Source organism: Betta splendens, chromosome 24, assembly GCF_900634795.4.
Source record: "Betta splendens chromosome 24, fBetSpl5.4, whole genome shotgun sequence".
Taxonomy (NCBI): domain Eukaryota; kingdom Metazoa; phylum Chordata; class Actinopteri; order Anabantiformes; family Osphronemidae; genus Betta; species Betta splendens.
Window position 1 is genome coordinate 13,264,117 of NC_040901.2, and position 15,222 is coordinate 13,279,338.

The window sequence follows — 15,222 nt, forward strand, 5'->3', positions numbered from 1 at the left end:
CAGGCAGACAAACAAGGTCGGCAACATGCAGGTCAGGTAATCACGGCAGACAAGACAGACGGGTACTAGGCAGGCTCAGAGTCAACGGTCGGAAACAGGATACACGCTATGCGATAGGACTGGATAATGGTACACAAACTGACGGTAACTCACATGCGACGATCTGGCGGAGAACTAATGTGACAGGTGGTGGTTAAATACAAGGAGTAAGTGTCAGGTTTTCGTTCTTGGTTTTATTTTGAAAGGACTCTTCTGTTTTTGATCCCAGTTTCCGGTTTTATGTTGTAAGCACTTCCGTCTCTCATCACACCACAGCAGTTCCCGCTTCACTCCCGGTCCTCATTACACTCACCTGTTTTGTATCAGTGATCTACTCCGTGTATTTAACCACCACCTGTCACATCAGTTCTCTGCCAGATCGTTGTTTACTGATTCATTGTTCTCGCGTTCCAGCACTGCTCTAGTTCAGCTTATCCTGTTGTCGACTCTGTCACGTCTTTTTGACCATTGCTCCTCGCCTGTTCCTGATCAACCTCGTAAGTCACTCTGTTGCTGAACTCTGCTTGTTTCTGGACCTGTCTAAGCCCGCCGATTCTGTCCCTGAGGTCTGAGCCTTTTCTGGTATTTACCCACGCCTGTCCTCGGACCCGATTTCGCCTAACCCCTGTGGTGTTGTTAATCTGTGCCTTCCTGTGAATGACCTGGACCGTTTTGTGACCTGGATTCTGTCATTAAATACTTCTTTAATCATATCCACTGTCTATCGCGTCATCGCTGTGCATGTGGGTCCGATCCTTACCGAAACCTGACAGAACGATCTGGCCAGACTTGGACCCAGCCAGCGCCCAGCCTTCACCCCGGTCAGCCGCCGCTGTCTCTTCTTTTTTCCCTCTCTGTTTGGCTCCGTGTACAAGTCGCTCACCGGAGCAATGGATTTCGTTTGCCTAAGTCTACCGGAGGACATCCGTGGTGATCTCCAGGGCTTAGCCAGGAAATATGCGGAAGCGCCCAGCCCCCAGGTTCGGCTCTCCATGGCAGAACTGGCCATCGAGATACTGGAGGACGAATACTGGTGGCGTGAGTACCCCGGAGTGCAAGCGTATTTTGATGGACTCCGACTAACGCGGAGGGACTTGACACGCGCTCTGCGCGTATCGCCTGGCCGCGCCTCCGTTGCCGCTCCGGCGGTTCCCGTTCCTGTCGCCGCTCCGGTGGTTTCCGTTTCCGTCGCCGCGCCGGCGGCTCCAGTCCAAGCCCCAGACGCCGCCGACTCGGTTCGCCACGCGGACCCCGGTACAGAGATCCGGTCCCCACCGCTCCCAGCATGTAAAACGATGGACAGTCGCAGCCGCTCCGGACGACGTCGGCGACGGCGCGGTTCCAGAACCCCGGGTCCCGAGACCCCAGTCATGGGGACCGAGCAGCCCTCTTCTCCGGCAGAGGAGCCTCTTGATTCTCCGACTGACTGTGTCCCTCTGATAGCAGGTATCCCAGACAGCGTCGCCCGACGGGTCCACCTCCACTGTTCTCCCCCGGTCGCGTTCCTCTTCGCTCATCTGATGGACACGGCTGATTCAGCAGCAGACCCGGGCACAAGGGACCAGCTGTTTGAGGAGGCAGCGGCCCTCATTCGGAGGGAACCTGCCCTGCGTGCGGCTCTGCAACTCCCAGGTCTGCAACCAGCAGTCACGCCTGATCCCACGTCTCAGTCAGGTCAGTCAAGCCACGCTCAGTCTCCAGCCCTAGTTCAGCCATGCTCTGTTCAGACTCCAGTGGCAGTTCAGTTGTCCCCCGTTCAGGTTCCAGCTCAGCCTTGCCATGCTCAGTTGCTGCTTCAGTCTCCAGTCCAGTCGAGCCCAGTTCAGTCTCCAGTCCAGTCGAGCCCAGTTCAGTCTCCAGTCCAGTCGAGCCCAGTCCAGTCTCCAGTCCAGTCGAGCCCAGTCCAGTCTCCAGTCCAGTCGAGCCCAGTCCAGTCTCCAGTCCAGTCGAGCCCAGTTCAGTCTCCAGTCCAGTCGAGCCCAGTTCAGTCTCCAGTCCAGTCGAGCCCAGTTCAGTCTCCAGTCCAGTCGAGCCCAGTCCAGTCTCCAGTCCAGTCGAGCCCAGTCCAGTCTCCAGTCCAGTCGAGCCCAGTTCAGTCTCCAGTCCAGTCGAGCCCAGTTCAGTCTCCAGTCCAGTCGAGCCCAGTCCAGTCTCCAGTCCAGTCGAGCCCAGTCCAGGTCCCAGTCCAGTCGAGTCACGTTCCTGTCCCAGTTCAGTCGAGTCACGTTCCTGTCCCAGTTCAGTCGAGTCACGCTCCGGTCCCAGTTCAGTCCAGTCACGTTCCGGTCCCAGTTCAGTCCAGTCACGCGCAGGTCTTGTCCCAGCCAGAGGGCACCACCTGTCGTACAGGTGCTATGCACACCCGATCAGGCCCGACGTCTGCTCCGTCGAGCTCGGCAGCGGCAAGTAGCCATGCCAGCTCCAGAGGAGACGCCGTTTCAGTCCCTGCCGGCTCTTGTGAGGAGCCTGAGAGCAGCGCCGCCGGCTCCTGTGAGGAGCCTGAGAGCAGCGCCGCCGGCTCCTGTGAGGAACCTGAGAGCAGCGCCGCCGGCTCCTGTGAAGTTCCTGTCGGCCAAGTAGATGCCGTTCCTGTCGGCCAAGTAGATGCCGTTCCTGTCGGCCAAGTAGATGCCGTTCCTGTCGGCCAAGTAGATGCCGTTCCTGTTCCTGTCGGCCAAGTAGATGCCGTTCCTGTTCCTGTCGGCCAAGTAGATGCCGTTCCTGTTCCTGTCGGCCATGTAGATGCCGTTCCTGTTCCTGTCGGCCATGTAGATGCCGTTCCTGTTCCTGTCGGCCATGTAGATGCCGTTCCTGTTCCTGTCGGCCATGTAGATGCCGCTCCTGTTCCTGTCGGCCATGTTGCGGCCGTTCCAGTCCCTGTCGGCCATGTTGAGGTCGTTCCAGTCCCTGTCGGCCATGTTGAGGTCGTTCCTGTTCCTGTCGGCCATGTTGAGGTCGTTCCTGTTCCTGTCGGCCATGTTGAGGTCGTTCCTGTTCCTGTCGGCCATGTTGAGGTCGTTCCAGTCCCCGTTCCTGTCGGCCCGAGAGAGGTCGTTCCGGTCCCTGTCACCCTCGGAGCCGCAGCGCCCACCGGCCTCCAGGAGGAGGCGGCGCCTGCTGCAGCGCCCGCGGACCTCCAGGAGGAGGCGGCGCCTGCTGCAGTTCCTGCGCACCGCCAGGAGGAGGCCGCGCCGGCTGCAGTTCCTGCGCACCGCCAGGAGGAGGCCGCGCCGGCTGCAGTCCCTGCGCACCGCCAGGAGGAGGTCGCGCCGGCTGCAGTCCCTGCGCACCTCCAGGAGGAGGTCGCGCCAGCCGCAGTCCCTGCGCACCTCCAGGAGGGGGTCGCGCCAGCCGCAGTCCCGGCGGACCTCCAGGAGGGGGTCGTTCCCGTCTCAGCTCCGGCGGACCTCCAGGAGGGGGTCGTTCCCGTCTCAGCTCCGGCCGCACCTGCATCGGTTCTTGGCGGCCCGGCTCCGGCGCTGCTGGTTCCTGCCTCGTCCTGGTCTCGGCTGCCGGACTGGTGGCCTCGCCCTCGGCTTCTCCTGCTGCCTGGATGGCGCTGCCTGCTGCCTGGATGGCGCTGCCTCCTGCGGCGCCGTCCGCCTCGACCCCGCCACCGCCACGGCCGTTCGCCTGGGGTGAGTCCCCTCCGGCCACAACGATGGCGGAGCCTCTGCCGCCGTCGCCCACCACGATCCTGGGACTCTCCTGCTTCCACCCTCGTTAGAGACCCCTGGACTCTGTTCTTCTGCATGTAGGTCCGATCCTTACCAAAACCTGACATTAAGACATTAGACTCCTACATCTCACAGTTTTTGTGGAAAACCAAGCCACCACGAATTAGTTTAAAAACTCTTCAAAAATCCAGACGCTGCGGCGGCCTAGAACTACCTAACTTCCACCACTATTTTCTTGCCAATAGACTGAACCATGTCCACAAATGGATAAAACCCATGCCAGCAGACTCCTCCTGGATAGACATTGAACAAACATTTTGTGGAAATATTAAAGTTGCAGATCTGCCCTTTATCAGCACCAAAATCAAACATCATAGTTGTTACCAGAACATTAGCATAAAAGCATCTCTGCAAGCCTGGTGGGAGTTTCTTAAAATTAATGGGTCTTCGCTTACTCTTTGCCAAAACACACCTCTCTGGAACAATCCAGACATCATACAAAACAAAAAGGCAATACACTTTCCAACTTGGCATATCAAAGGAATAACACATCTGAAACATGTTTTCACAAGAGACAAGTTTACCTCTTGAAGAACTAGTGTCTCACTATGAAATCACTAGGGCCAATTTCTTAGAATACCAACAACTAAAGTCAATACTTCATGCAAAAAGTAAGAATACTACCTTCCACATGCAACCACCACCAGTAATAGAGCGATTTATTGATATATCAGGGAAAAGGACAATATCCAAAATCTATATCTTAATTTCCAATGTAGATCAGACAGTGAGCCATCCGATCTCTAAATGGGAAGCTGATCTCAACATCACCAGTAATTACACGTTCTGGAATAACATATGTTCTAATTTATTCAGAATGACAAAAAATACAAATTTACAACTAATACAATACAAAATTCTTCATAGAACTCACTATACAGGACAAAGGATGTTCCAAATGGGTCTCACAAACTCAAATATTTGCCCTCACTGTACAGATAACACAGCAGATAGATTTCTACATGCATTCTGGTCATGTTCACCTGTGCAGCAATTTTGGCAAAGAGTATGTGAACACCTGTCAACCCAGTTAAGCTGTCCAATCCCAGCAGCCCCTGCACTTTGTCTTCTAGGAGATCTAAGTGGGCTTGATCTAGAGACAAACTCATCACACACACTTCTTTCTGCCCTCTGTGTCGCAAAGAAAATCATCCTCATGAACTGGAAAACTAAAAAAAAATTAAGCATTACTCAATACCTGAACAGCTTGTTAGATTATACCACCTTAGACACATTGTCTGCTTCATCAAATCAATGACCAAAACTATACTCTGATTGATTCCATTTCCAGGTAAGGATGCGTGGGGCTCGGGTGCTGCGTCATGTCTGGCACAGTGGTGGGGGGGTGACTAGTGGTTGGTGGTGCCTGCCTGCCTAAGGAACCGGGACAACGGGTTGGTGGACTCTGGGCTGGCCGCATGGGTCCCCTGCGGCGGGGGTGTGGTGGCTGCTGAGACCGGCGGCCCTGTGCCGGGGGGGGACCATTTTCAGGGTTGGCGTGTGCCTGTCTCCGGGGAGCCGGAGGCGGGCCTCCCTGCCGGTGTGCGGGGGCGGACCTGGGGGTGGAGACCTGGGTGACCTGCGTCCGGGGGACTCCCTCTGGGGGTGCCTGCCTGTGCCCGGAGGGGTGTCTCTCCCCTGGGGCGCTGCCCCTGCTCGGGTGGGCAGCCTGCCCTAGCGGTCCGACGCCCTCTGGTAACTGCTCGGGCCTGTTGCAGGGGGGGTTGGCGGACTACTCAGGCCAGAACCTTCATTGGGCCCTGGGCGGAGGCTGGCCCTCAATGCACAACCGCAGAGTATATGTGTGGGTTTGAGTGTCACACTACACGGGGCGAGCATGGGCATACTTGAGCGAGAGAATGGGTAAGTGTGAAAGAAGGGTGAGGATGGCTCTGGCTGTGCTGCGTGTGGCGCCTGGGCAGTAGTACTGCGGTCCCTGGGTCTCGGCTGTCCCTTCCTGGCTGGGGGTTGTGGGGGGTGGTGGGATAGGTAGCAGAGCCAGTCGGGAACCTGGCTCTGCGGACCCTGGTGCTCTGCTTCCCAACTACATTTCTCCGCATTCATCCACTTAAGTCTGCAAGGGGCGTCCTGCTGATGGAGGGACCGGGACTACTGGGAAGTGGTTCCGTCCCTTCCAAGTGGGATGCTCTGCAGTTTTAATTGCATTAGTCATACACACTTGTCCAGGAATCTGGGGGCTCCTTCCGGGGTGGCCAGTAGACGGAGCCTTCTTATTGATGGCTCTGTCTGCTGGACCCCCCGGAGAATTGGGTATCTCCCAAAGTTCCTCATACTTAGCTACATACACATACATTTAGGGCGGGGGGTGGGCTCTTCCACTGGGGCCTGGGGCTGAGGCCAGTTGTGGCCTCGGCCACTGGCCCTGATGGAGAGATCACCACCCAGTTTTAACTGCAAAAAGACATTTAGGGCGAGGGGGGGCACTGTCCGGGGGACACACCGTCAGCCAGCGGTTGTGCTCCTGGAGGTGTCACCCACCTTCAGTGCACTTTAGTTCCACACACTCACGTCCAAGCTGGGTTGCAGGGTTCTGGGGTACCTTTTTCTACTGCCCTCTGCCTCCCCCGGGTTGGGGGGGTTGGTCGGGGCTCGGGAGGAGCTGTGGTCCCTGCCTGGGGCCACATGGACGGCAGGCCGGAGACCTACCCTCCCCACGAGTGTGATCAAGCGAATGGTGTGGGTGCGAGAATGTATCTGAGAGTGCATTGGTTCACGTATGATTGACTAGTTTGTTGTGAGAGAGTCTATGGTGTGTGTGTGTGTTGATGTGATAATGTGTGTTGCACATGTGGGTGGGTGTATGCGTCTGTGTTTGTGTGAGTTGGTATGCGTGTGGTGCGGTTGAAGTGTGGGGGGTCCGGTTTTTCGCCCGGGGTACGATGATCGTCTGCCTGGGTGGTCTCTTTTCTGCTGACCCCACCAATTGATGGCCTTGTGCTGCAGGCCGCTGTAGCGCCAGGGGATGATGTCGGGCCGATGGGGTAGGCCCCGCTCCGCCCATGTGGGGGTGGTGGACTGGGGGCGGGCCCCACTCTGGGCGCGGGGGCATCTTCTGGCGGGCTCCCTACGGACCGTGGGTCCTCGGGCTCTACTCCTTCAGGCCGAACCTCCCGCCGGGGGGAGTGTTTGCCCCTGGTTCTCATGGGGCGGACAGCGTTGACCCCCGGTGGCCCACTCTGGCCTCGGGTGCTGTCTCTGTGGCTGCTGCAGCTCTGCCTGGGGGGCTCTGTGTGGGCGGCTTGGGTCGCAACACCTGCCCTCCTGGAACTGAAGGTGTGTGGGCTCCCTGGCTGCTGGGATTCCTTCCTCTGCTTGCTGGATGGGCGTAGTGGCGGAGCCCCTCACATCACCCTGGCTTCCACAAGTGGCATTGTTCATGCACCAACGTCTGTCTCACCCTTTGGGTGAATAATGTTAAGCTACAGCCTTACTAACCTTGTAGTGGGACACTTTCCAAATCCAACTGTAAGTATTACTCATACTTATCACTACCAATATGAATAATGTGTGAATATGGAATTTGTGGTGTTGTATGTCATGACTTTTATTAAATAGTATGGGATATGAATAATGCACATATGTATGTATATTGTATGTATATGTTTGTATTAGTATGTGCACATACCTTAGCACTATTATTGGTATTAGTATTAACCTCCAAGGTAAACCACAGTACAAAAATTGTTTAGTTATGAATGTGTTAGCCTAAGGTACATCCATGCTTCTTATTTAGTTTTTTTTTTTTTTATTTATTTATTTTTTTGCTCCGATTGTTTACTTAACAGATTTGCTTGGTTTCAGCAGCTGGTTGCACCCCTTACCCCCCCTCCCCCCACCCTCCCGCATACACACCCTAAAGCAGAAACCTAACCTGTCCACCAACACAGCAACATCACACACATTTTGGATTAGCTAAATAAACCATTAAATAAACCATAAATCAGGAAGAGTATATATATTCTATATATACTCTTCTTGTTAAAGCAAAGCTGTCCATCACAATGTGGCATTCAGCGTAATATATGCTGCTTGCTAAACTGCTGGACAGAACAAAAAAAAAAAAAAAAAAAAAGGTTTCATTCAAAGTCCAATGCACACAAATTATACCTGGCTACAGGTGAATTAAAAGCCCAACTAGCTGTCAAGATTGCGGTGTGAACGTAGATGGTGGACCCACACGCAGCTCAGGAGACGTCCAGGTGAGTAACAGGAGCTTTAATGTTCAGAATAGTCAAGGCAGCGGCGAGGACACGTTAAGCGTGGAACGTAAATCGTGGAGAAGCGCGACAGTGGCAGCTGCTGCAATGCGACTTTGAGCAATGAAAAATCTTATTTTAAATCAATTTTAATCAGTGTTTCCAAGCCACGCGGAGCCGCAGTGTGTGGATGAAAGAGCCTAATGCGGCTCCGGAGCCGGGTTTCCGGACCCTGTGCTAAATGAACCCCATTCAATCTGAGTTAAGGTGATTTGAATCAGTTTGAACATGGACTGCTTCTCTTCAGGCTCAGTTTTAGCAAGTAACTGGACTTCATTTGTATAAAATACAGTTTTAAATAAATGAGTAATAACACTGATATTAACCTTGGAACATTATCATGGTGCGTTCAGATGAGTCACCAGATGACTTACTATGGTTTGGTTCTTTGTTTCAGACAGGGCCGATCCCTGAAAACATGGACGTGTTAGAGCAGAATTAACAGCAGAGTTTATATTTTGGATTTATTTGTTACGATCACGGGACAAACTACACTAGGACTACGTTCACCATGAGCGGACAAACGGCCTACAAACAAACTTGGAGGGAGGACCCAAATGCACGACCCACACACAGAACATTAAAAGTTTAATAAAGAAACACATGCACACAAAGGGAAATACAACTGAAGGCGCTGCAGATGCAGGATACAAATAGATCTAAACACAAATCTAAATATATAGTCAGAACGGAAAATCAGTAACTGCATTCGATAAATAATCACACGCTAATCACATACTGGACACAGAACAGACGCACAAACAAACCTCCACATAGGGAAGCACGGTGAACATGGCAACGCAGAACGGGTAACAGGCAATGGACCAACAACGGCTGTGCACAAACTGGGATCTTAAATACAAGACAGGTGAACCAGCTCAAATTAATTACAGGAAATCACAAGACAGACCATGAACACAAAGCCATGTGGGCTTTAATTTTGTTTTTACAAAAAATAGCTTATGTTATTTGTTAATACCTCTGATTTTATATTGGTATAATCCTCGATTTACTATAATGAGCTGAGCTGTATGGTTGTTCCTTTGTATTTGTTCTGTTTTTGTCACATTATTAATTAGATTACGTTACATTAAATTAAATTTGATGAAATACAATTTTATTAATCCCACAATGGAGAAATCCCTGTGTTTTCAGAAGCAGCATGACAGTTTACAGGTAACACTGTAGGTAACACGCATATAACCCATTATAACAAACTGAAACTCTAATCTAATACTGTAGCAATAGAGGAACGTCTTATCTGAGCACTGTCTAGTTAGTGGTGAACTGAGGGTTAAAGCTGAAGCCTCAAACCGAAAGTGAAAGTGTTCCCGACATACATGCGTGCGCTCCTCTGCAGCCTGAATCAGAAGATCCCTGTGAGGCTGTGATTTGTTCAGCACTACTACACAGACTGAATGATTTAAACCCTCTGAGGCGGTAAATATCTATCTGTTTATAATCAGTTTGATTAGAGGTGTTCTTGTTGAACTGTTGTCTAACTGTTTCTCTGTCTCTGTCAGAAAAATGTCCTGTGGGAAACTGAGAGAGTGCCTTACTGCTAATACAGCTGCTTTTATAGCTGTTATTACAGCTGCTATTACAGCTGCTATTACAGCTGTTATTACAGCTGTAAAAACAGTTATTACAGCTGTTTTTACATCTGTAAAAACAGTTATTACAGCTGGTGTTACAGCTGTTTTTACAGCTGTAAAAACAGTTATTACAGCTGGTGTTACAGCTGTTTTTACAGCTGTAACAACAGCTGCACGCAGGATTGTCATCTCACTGCCCAACTTCACACTGAGGATCCTCGGCGGTATGTAACCAATGTAACCATCTTTAGCCTTTTGCCTATTGTTTACACTCTAAAAGCGAAGCCTCAACACTTAAAGTTCTTGTAGCACAGTGTTACACACAGTGTAAACGCTGCTTAAACACATTTTCATGTTTGAACTTTGTTCTCAATTCTGTAACACACTTATTGTGAAACACTACACACATTTTCTTACATTTGTTTTGTTAAACTATGTTTTTGCTTTTGTTGCTAAACTTCTGTAAGAATGCTTTTTTGTGAAAAAACTATTATTAATGTTACTTTTGAGTTTTACAGAAGAAGTCTGAGCAAATTAGAATAAAAAATGGAAACGATTGGAGTGTTTTATATAGAGTAAAGCCCATCAGTGTGTTGCTGGTGATTCAAATGGAAGGAGAGTGTTTCATTTTGGTACAGATGTGAGTTGTTAATCTTTAAGTGCTGTTGACTGATTGGCTTTTGTGAAGAGTTTTAACATAATAGGCCAAATTTTGCAAAACGTGTGTAAGCAATAGGCAAAAACTGTAACACATGTTTGAGGTGAATGAGGTGAATATTAATTTAAACTTTTGTCTTTGTTTATCCATAGTTTCAAGGTTCTTTGTCTCTTTGGTTGGAGTAACTAATGGGGCTCATCTTGACTTTGTTAAGAAGCTTAAAGGCGTTTACCACATTGAGGTGAACTCTCCTGAAGAATGTGACTACACTGTGGTCTTTTGTCCCATTGCTTCACGAGTCGGTACAGACGTCACAGAGGCCCTGAACAAAACGTCAGGTGAGAAGCGTTTGGTAAAACATTTAGCAGCTATGGAGCTGGACAGATTTCCTTAGAAACTAATGGAAGGAGCATAGCCACGTATACTGTAGATGATGGACTGGACTGGACTGTTTACAAAGGGTTACAGTTTTTACTGGTCGCTCTGACGCAGCCGCCCAGTGAAACTCTACATTGTCTGAACAGCTGCTCCAGTGTCAAAATGACACCTTTTAAAAATGTGTCAATCCACTGAGAACGCATCACACATTTGCTTCATGCGTCTGATGCTCTGCTGGAATAGTGATAATGAAAATAAATGGAACCTAGTTATGCAAAACAGGTCAAAGCGACCGATAAAAACTGTAAACAAGAGGAATGCTTGAGTTCAGGAAAACAGGAATCACTGTGGCTTGGTCATCTGTCTAAATATACTGTAACCACAACTAATCACAGCAGGTTTAGTTCCTGGATCATCTGGTTGTGTGTTTGTGCTGAACCATCAGATCACAAACCAACCATCCTGGTGGTGATGCACCACACCTTCGACCCTGACCACGTGGTGGCCGACAGCGGGAGGCTGGTGGTCGACCCCAACGTCCAGCTCACTGTGGACTGTCTGTTCTACGAGGGTCACCTGCTGCAATGCAAACGCAACGATGCTGCGTGGGACGAAGTCAAGAAGAAGCTCGGAGTTTCACTTTTCCAGGTGAAGAGTTGAATCATGGATCTTGTGAGGAGAAACACACAATCCACTGGCAAAAACAGCATCATCATCATCATTGTGTTCCATCTTTTTGGTTTTTTACAGATCATTTTGAGGTTGTTTTGGGGTAAGATTTTGAATTACAAGTGTAGATGCAATTTATTTCAGCTCAGACATCAGATTATTTTATTGCTAATATTAATAATAAGACAATAGTAGCACATAATGGAAATCTAACCCATTTATATTTCTAACCAACAGTGGTATTAGTGTTGTTTGAATGACGATACTTGACGACTTTCTGCTCTGTGTCTGTTTATCTTAGAACTGATTCGTCCCATTTTTGAGTTTGTGATCAGGCGCATAGGATCCTTAAGGAGTCTCACACGGACACACCGGCAATGATTAATGAGGCTTTTGTTGTCATGGTCACCATGCTGATTCCTGATTGCTGAAATGCTTTTCAGTTGATGTAATCATTTCACCTATTGCTGCCATAACACATTTTATTTGTGGACTTTAATTGCGGTAAAATAAAAAAACAGTAGTTTAGTGATGATGATCTTAAACTTAAGGGAGCAGAACATGGACTCTATGTTTAAGCAGAACCAACAATAAATATTTAAACTCCCCTCACTAGTGTATGGATTGCTTTCAGAGAGAACCGATCTTCAGCCAGTGTGGAACCAATGATGACATCATTGTTTAAGACTTGTTAGCATATAATAATATCACAAAATGCTGTTAATGTGACAGTGTTGATTCATGCAGGAGTTAAAGGGACCAGAATGCACAAATGTAAAGAACTGCAGTGGTACAAAGGGGTTTATAAATTATTTAAACGATGGTTCAATCAGAACTGAAGAGAGGAAAAAATAGCACAAGACTAATTTAAAAAAAGAATTAGCAAACAGGCTCACTTAGATTGAAATGAGTGTAGTTGCATTGAGTGTGATGCAGCCAAAGAACCTGAAGATGAGGTTTCCATGTGATCAGACATTAACCCTGTGACGTGCTGCATACAGTGAGATAAGACTCTAATCTAAATAATATAATCTAAAGTCCATCTATAGGACAGCGTGTCTCTTATCAGTACAATAAACATGAAACTTTGGATCACTGGTGAAATACATTATACTGATAAAGTATATGCTGCTGACACGAACGACCCGAGGGAGTAATAATTTACTGCCTTACAGTGTGATGAGCTTTAAGCAACGTGATGGATATGAACACTTCAAACGTTTAAAGCAACGCCTCAGTCCCACGTTTCACCATCAGCAGCCTGCAGTCGTCCCACCGCTGCGTTTCCTTTAAGATCACGTGTGTCACGTGACCAGAAGTGAAAGCGAAAGTGCTGCAGCCAGACGTGTGTCTGCAGTCAGATATGGCAGAAATAGCAAGAAGTGAGTCCTCTCCGTAAGTACACACCGTTCTCTGCTTTGAACCAGGCTTTTACTGCTTTTTATGCTCGTCCCATTGGCAGTAAAAGCTTCAGCTTGTGTGACTGTGACCAGTGACTTTGACACAGTCTTTGTTTCTTGCCTTTCTTTGAGACAGTTACCTGTTTTTACTAAATGTCAACAGACACACGAGCTGCTCTTAAAGTCACACACGTGATTTTAATTCCATCCTGTCTTGTTTGTGAAACAGGTACTTCAGGATCCAACAGAAAACCAGAGGTGAACTAGTAATTAACTAAATACATATGTACAATATTAGCAGAAGCTGGAACAGCCAGTTTAAATAAGATAAGAAATATTATTAAAGTAAAGTATGTATATTAAAGGCCAAAAAGTTTTTTTTCTTATCCACAGAAAGAAAGAGTTTCTTTGTGGTCTTGGCTGGAGAAACTAACGATGCTCATCGTGACTTTGTGAAGAAGCTTGAAGCCGTCGGTCAAACTGAGGCGTCGTCTCCTGAAGGATGTGACTACGTCGTGTGTTTCTGTCCTGTGGCTTCACGAGTTGGAACAGACGTCAACGCGGCCCTGAACAGAATCCCTGGTAAGAACTGACTCAGAATCAGTTGGTTAGAGGTCGATTCATATAAATGATAGTTACTAAAGGTTTGTGTTTTATTCACTGTAACGCAGATATTTGTGATGATACTTGGTGCAGATACAGTAGCAGGTGAACAGGACTTAATAACATTATCCATCACTGTGTCTACAGCTGATAAACCTTCCATTCTGGTGGTGATGCATCACACCTTCAATCCAGACCACGTTGTAGCTGAAAGCAGGAGACTGGTGACCAAGTCAAATGTCCACCTCACGCTGGACTGTTTGTTCCATGAGGGTCACTTCCTGGATTGTGAACGCAACGATGCTGCCTGGGATGAGGTCCAGAAGTACCTCAGATTCCCACTGTCTTTACGGCAGGTCATCAGAAGCTGTAAGTGTGACTTTACTCCATTCTCTTTTTCAAATGCCAGACTACTACTTGCATTTGCATGAATTGCTTTGCGTCTGCTCTTGGATTGTTTCTGCTGCTTTAGAGGACGCCTTAAGTCCAGGCCGCAGGAGCCACTGGTTTTATTAGCTTGTGCTGGATGGTTTAAATGATAGCACCTAACTGATTGTTGTGTTTTTACCTCTTTTAGACTCAACCCATGTGTTGGTGTGTATCCTGGCCTGTGGACTGTGCTTTAGATACAGAAATTATTTTTTTTATGCTTATAGATATGTGATGAACATAATGAGTTGGATTTGAAAGAAATGATATATTTAATTTCACCATCACTTGAGTAATATTACTTACCTTTTAGTGCACATGTGGTGGTATCATTGTTTTACGACAGCACATTGATAAATACAGTAAACCTAAAGGACTTTCTTCAAGCATCAACTCAAGTCCCATAATAAAGACTAAATCTCAAGTTCACACTTTGTCTGAGCAATTTTTTGATTTGAATGCACAAATGTAAAGAGGTGTGTGGGTCTGACTGCATGTACAGTGTAAACTGCCACAGATTTCTGTAATTAGGTCTGAATCCATGAAAAGAAGTCAAATAAGAAAAGGTCCCTAATCAACAGCTGGTGAATGATAATGGAGCTTTGAGCAAAGCAGCCAACAAAACTGTAAAAAGACTAAAAATCCAAGGCTCCAGTCGTGTGACCTCACACTAAGCAGTGCATCCGTTCAGCTGCTGATTCACCCGCAGTCAAGCCTCAGAACCGGGGTCTCTGGCTTTCAGCAGCGGGGCGTTGAACCCTCGGCCTCATCTGCTGCCGGGTTCGGATCTCATCTCCTTCTGAGCAGCGACGCAAGCGAACGACTCACACGTAAACTTCCGGTTTCCTGCGCACTGGGATCACGTGACAAAGTGAAAGTGAAACGGTGCGTCTCCTCAGTGTGGAACGACTATGGCAGAAACAAACGTTCCTGTCACATTTTACCTGTTGGTTCTGTAAGTAAACACTGACGTGCTTTATGACGCTGTGAGACTGTAAAGCGCTGAGTCTATGATTTTGTGGTTTTTAATTATCATCCTCTGGGTCGGTGGAAGCTTATGACGGAAGTGACAAACACTTTCAACATGCTGTACATTCATATATGTTTTATTTTTTACCATATGTTGTTTCTTGGAGTCAGGACTTTAGTAACTAACGCCTTTGTGTTTGTGAAACAGGTTTGTCATAGTGATGGTTCTAATACTAATCAGACGGGGTAAGAACCAATTACTGCTACTAAGCTGTGTGTAACTGCAACACCTCGCTGTTAAAAAGAGAAGTCAATACTGAACGTTTACTGGTTTAAGACTGCTGGTCACTGGTAACCTTTAACTTGATTTCTTTCTCTGCTTGCTGCATTTGTTGATCTGCAGGTCAGAGGAAGAGGTTCTTTGTGTCTTTGGGACACACGGGCTTCGCTCATCACGACTTTGTTAAA

The 15,222-nt window shown here is 48.3% G+C and overlaps 1 long non-coding RNA gene across 1 annotated transcript; it reads left to right on the forward strand.

The window, feature by feature from the left end:
• Positions 1–7,406: 7,406 nt before the first annotated feature.
• Positions 7,407–9,675, forward strand: LOC129603702 (uncharacterized). The gene is made up of 2 exons (XR_008693868.1): positions 7,407–9,493; positions 9,577–9,675. It is a non-coding gene; the product is annotated as an uncharacterized LOC129603702 (long non-coding RNA).
• Positions 9,676–15,222: the final 5,547 nt, after the last annotated feature.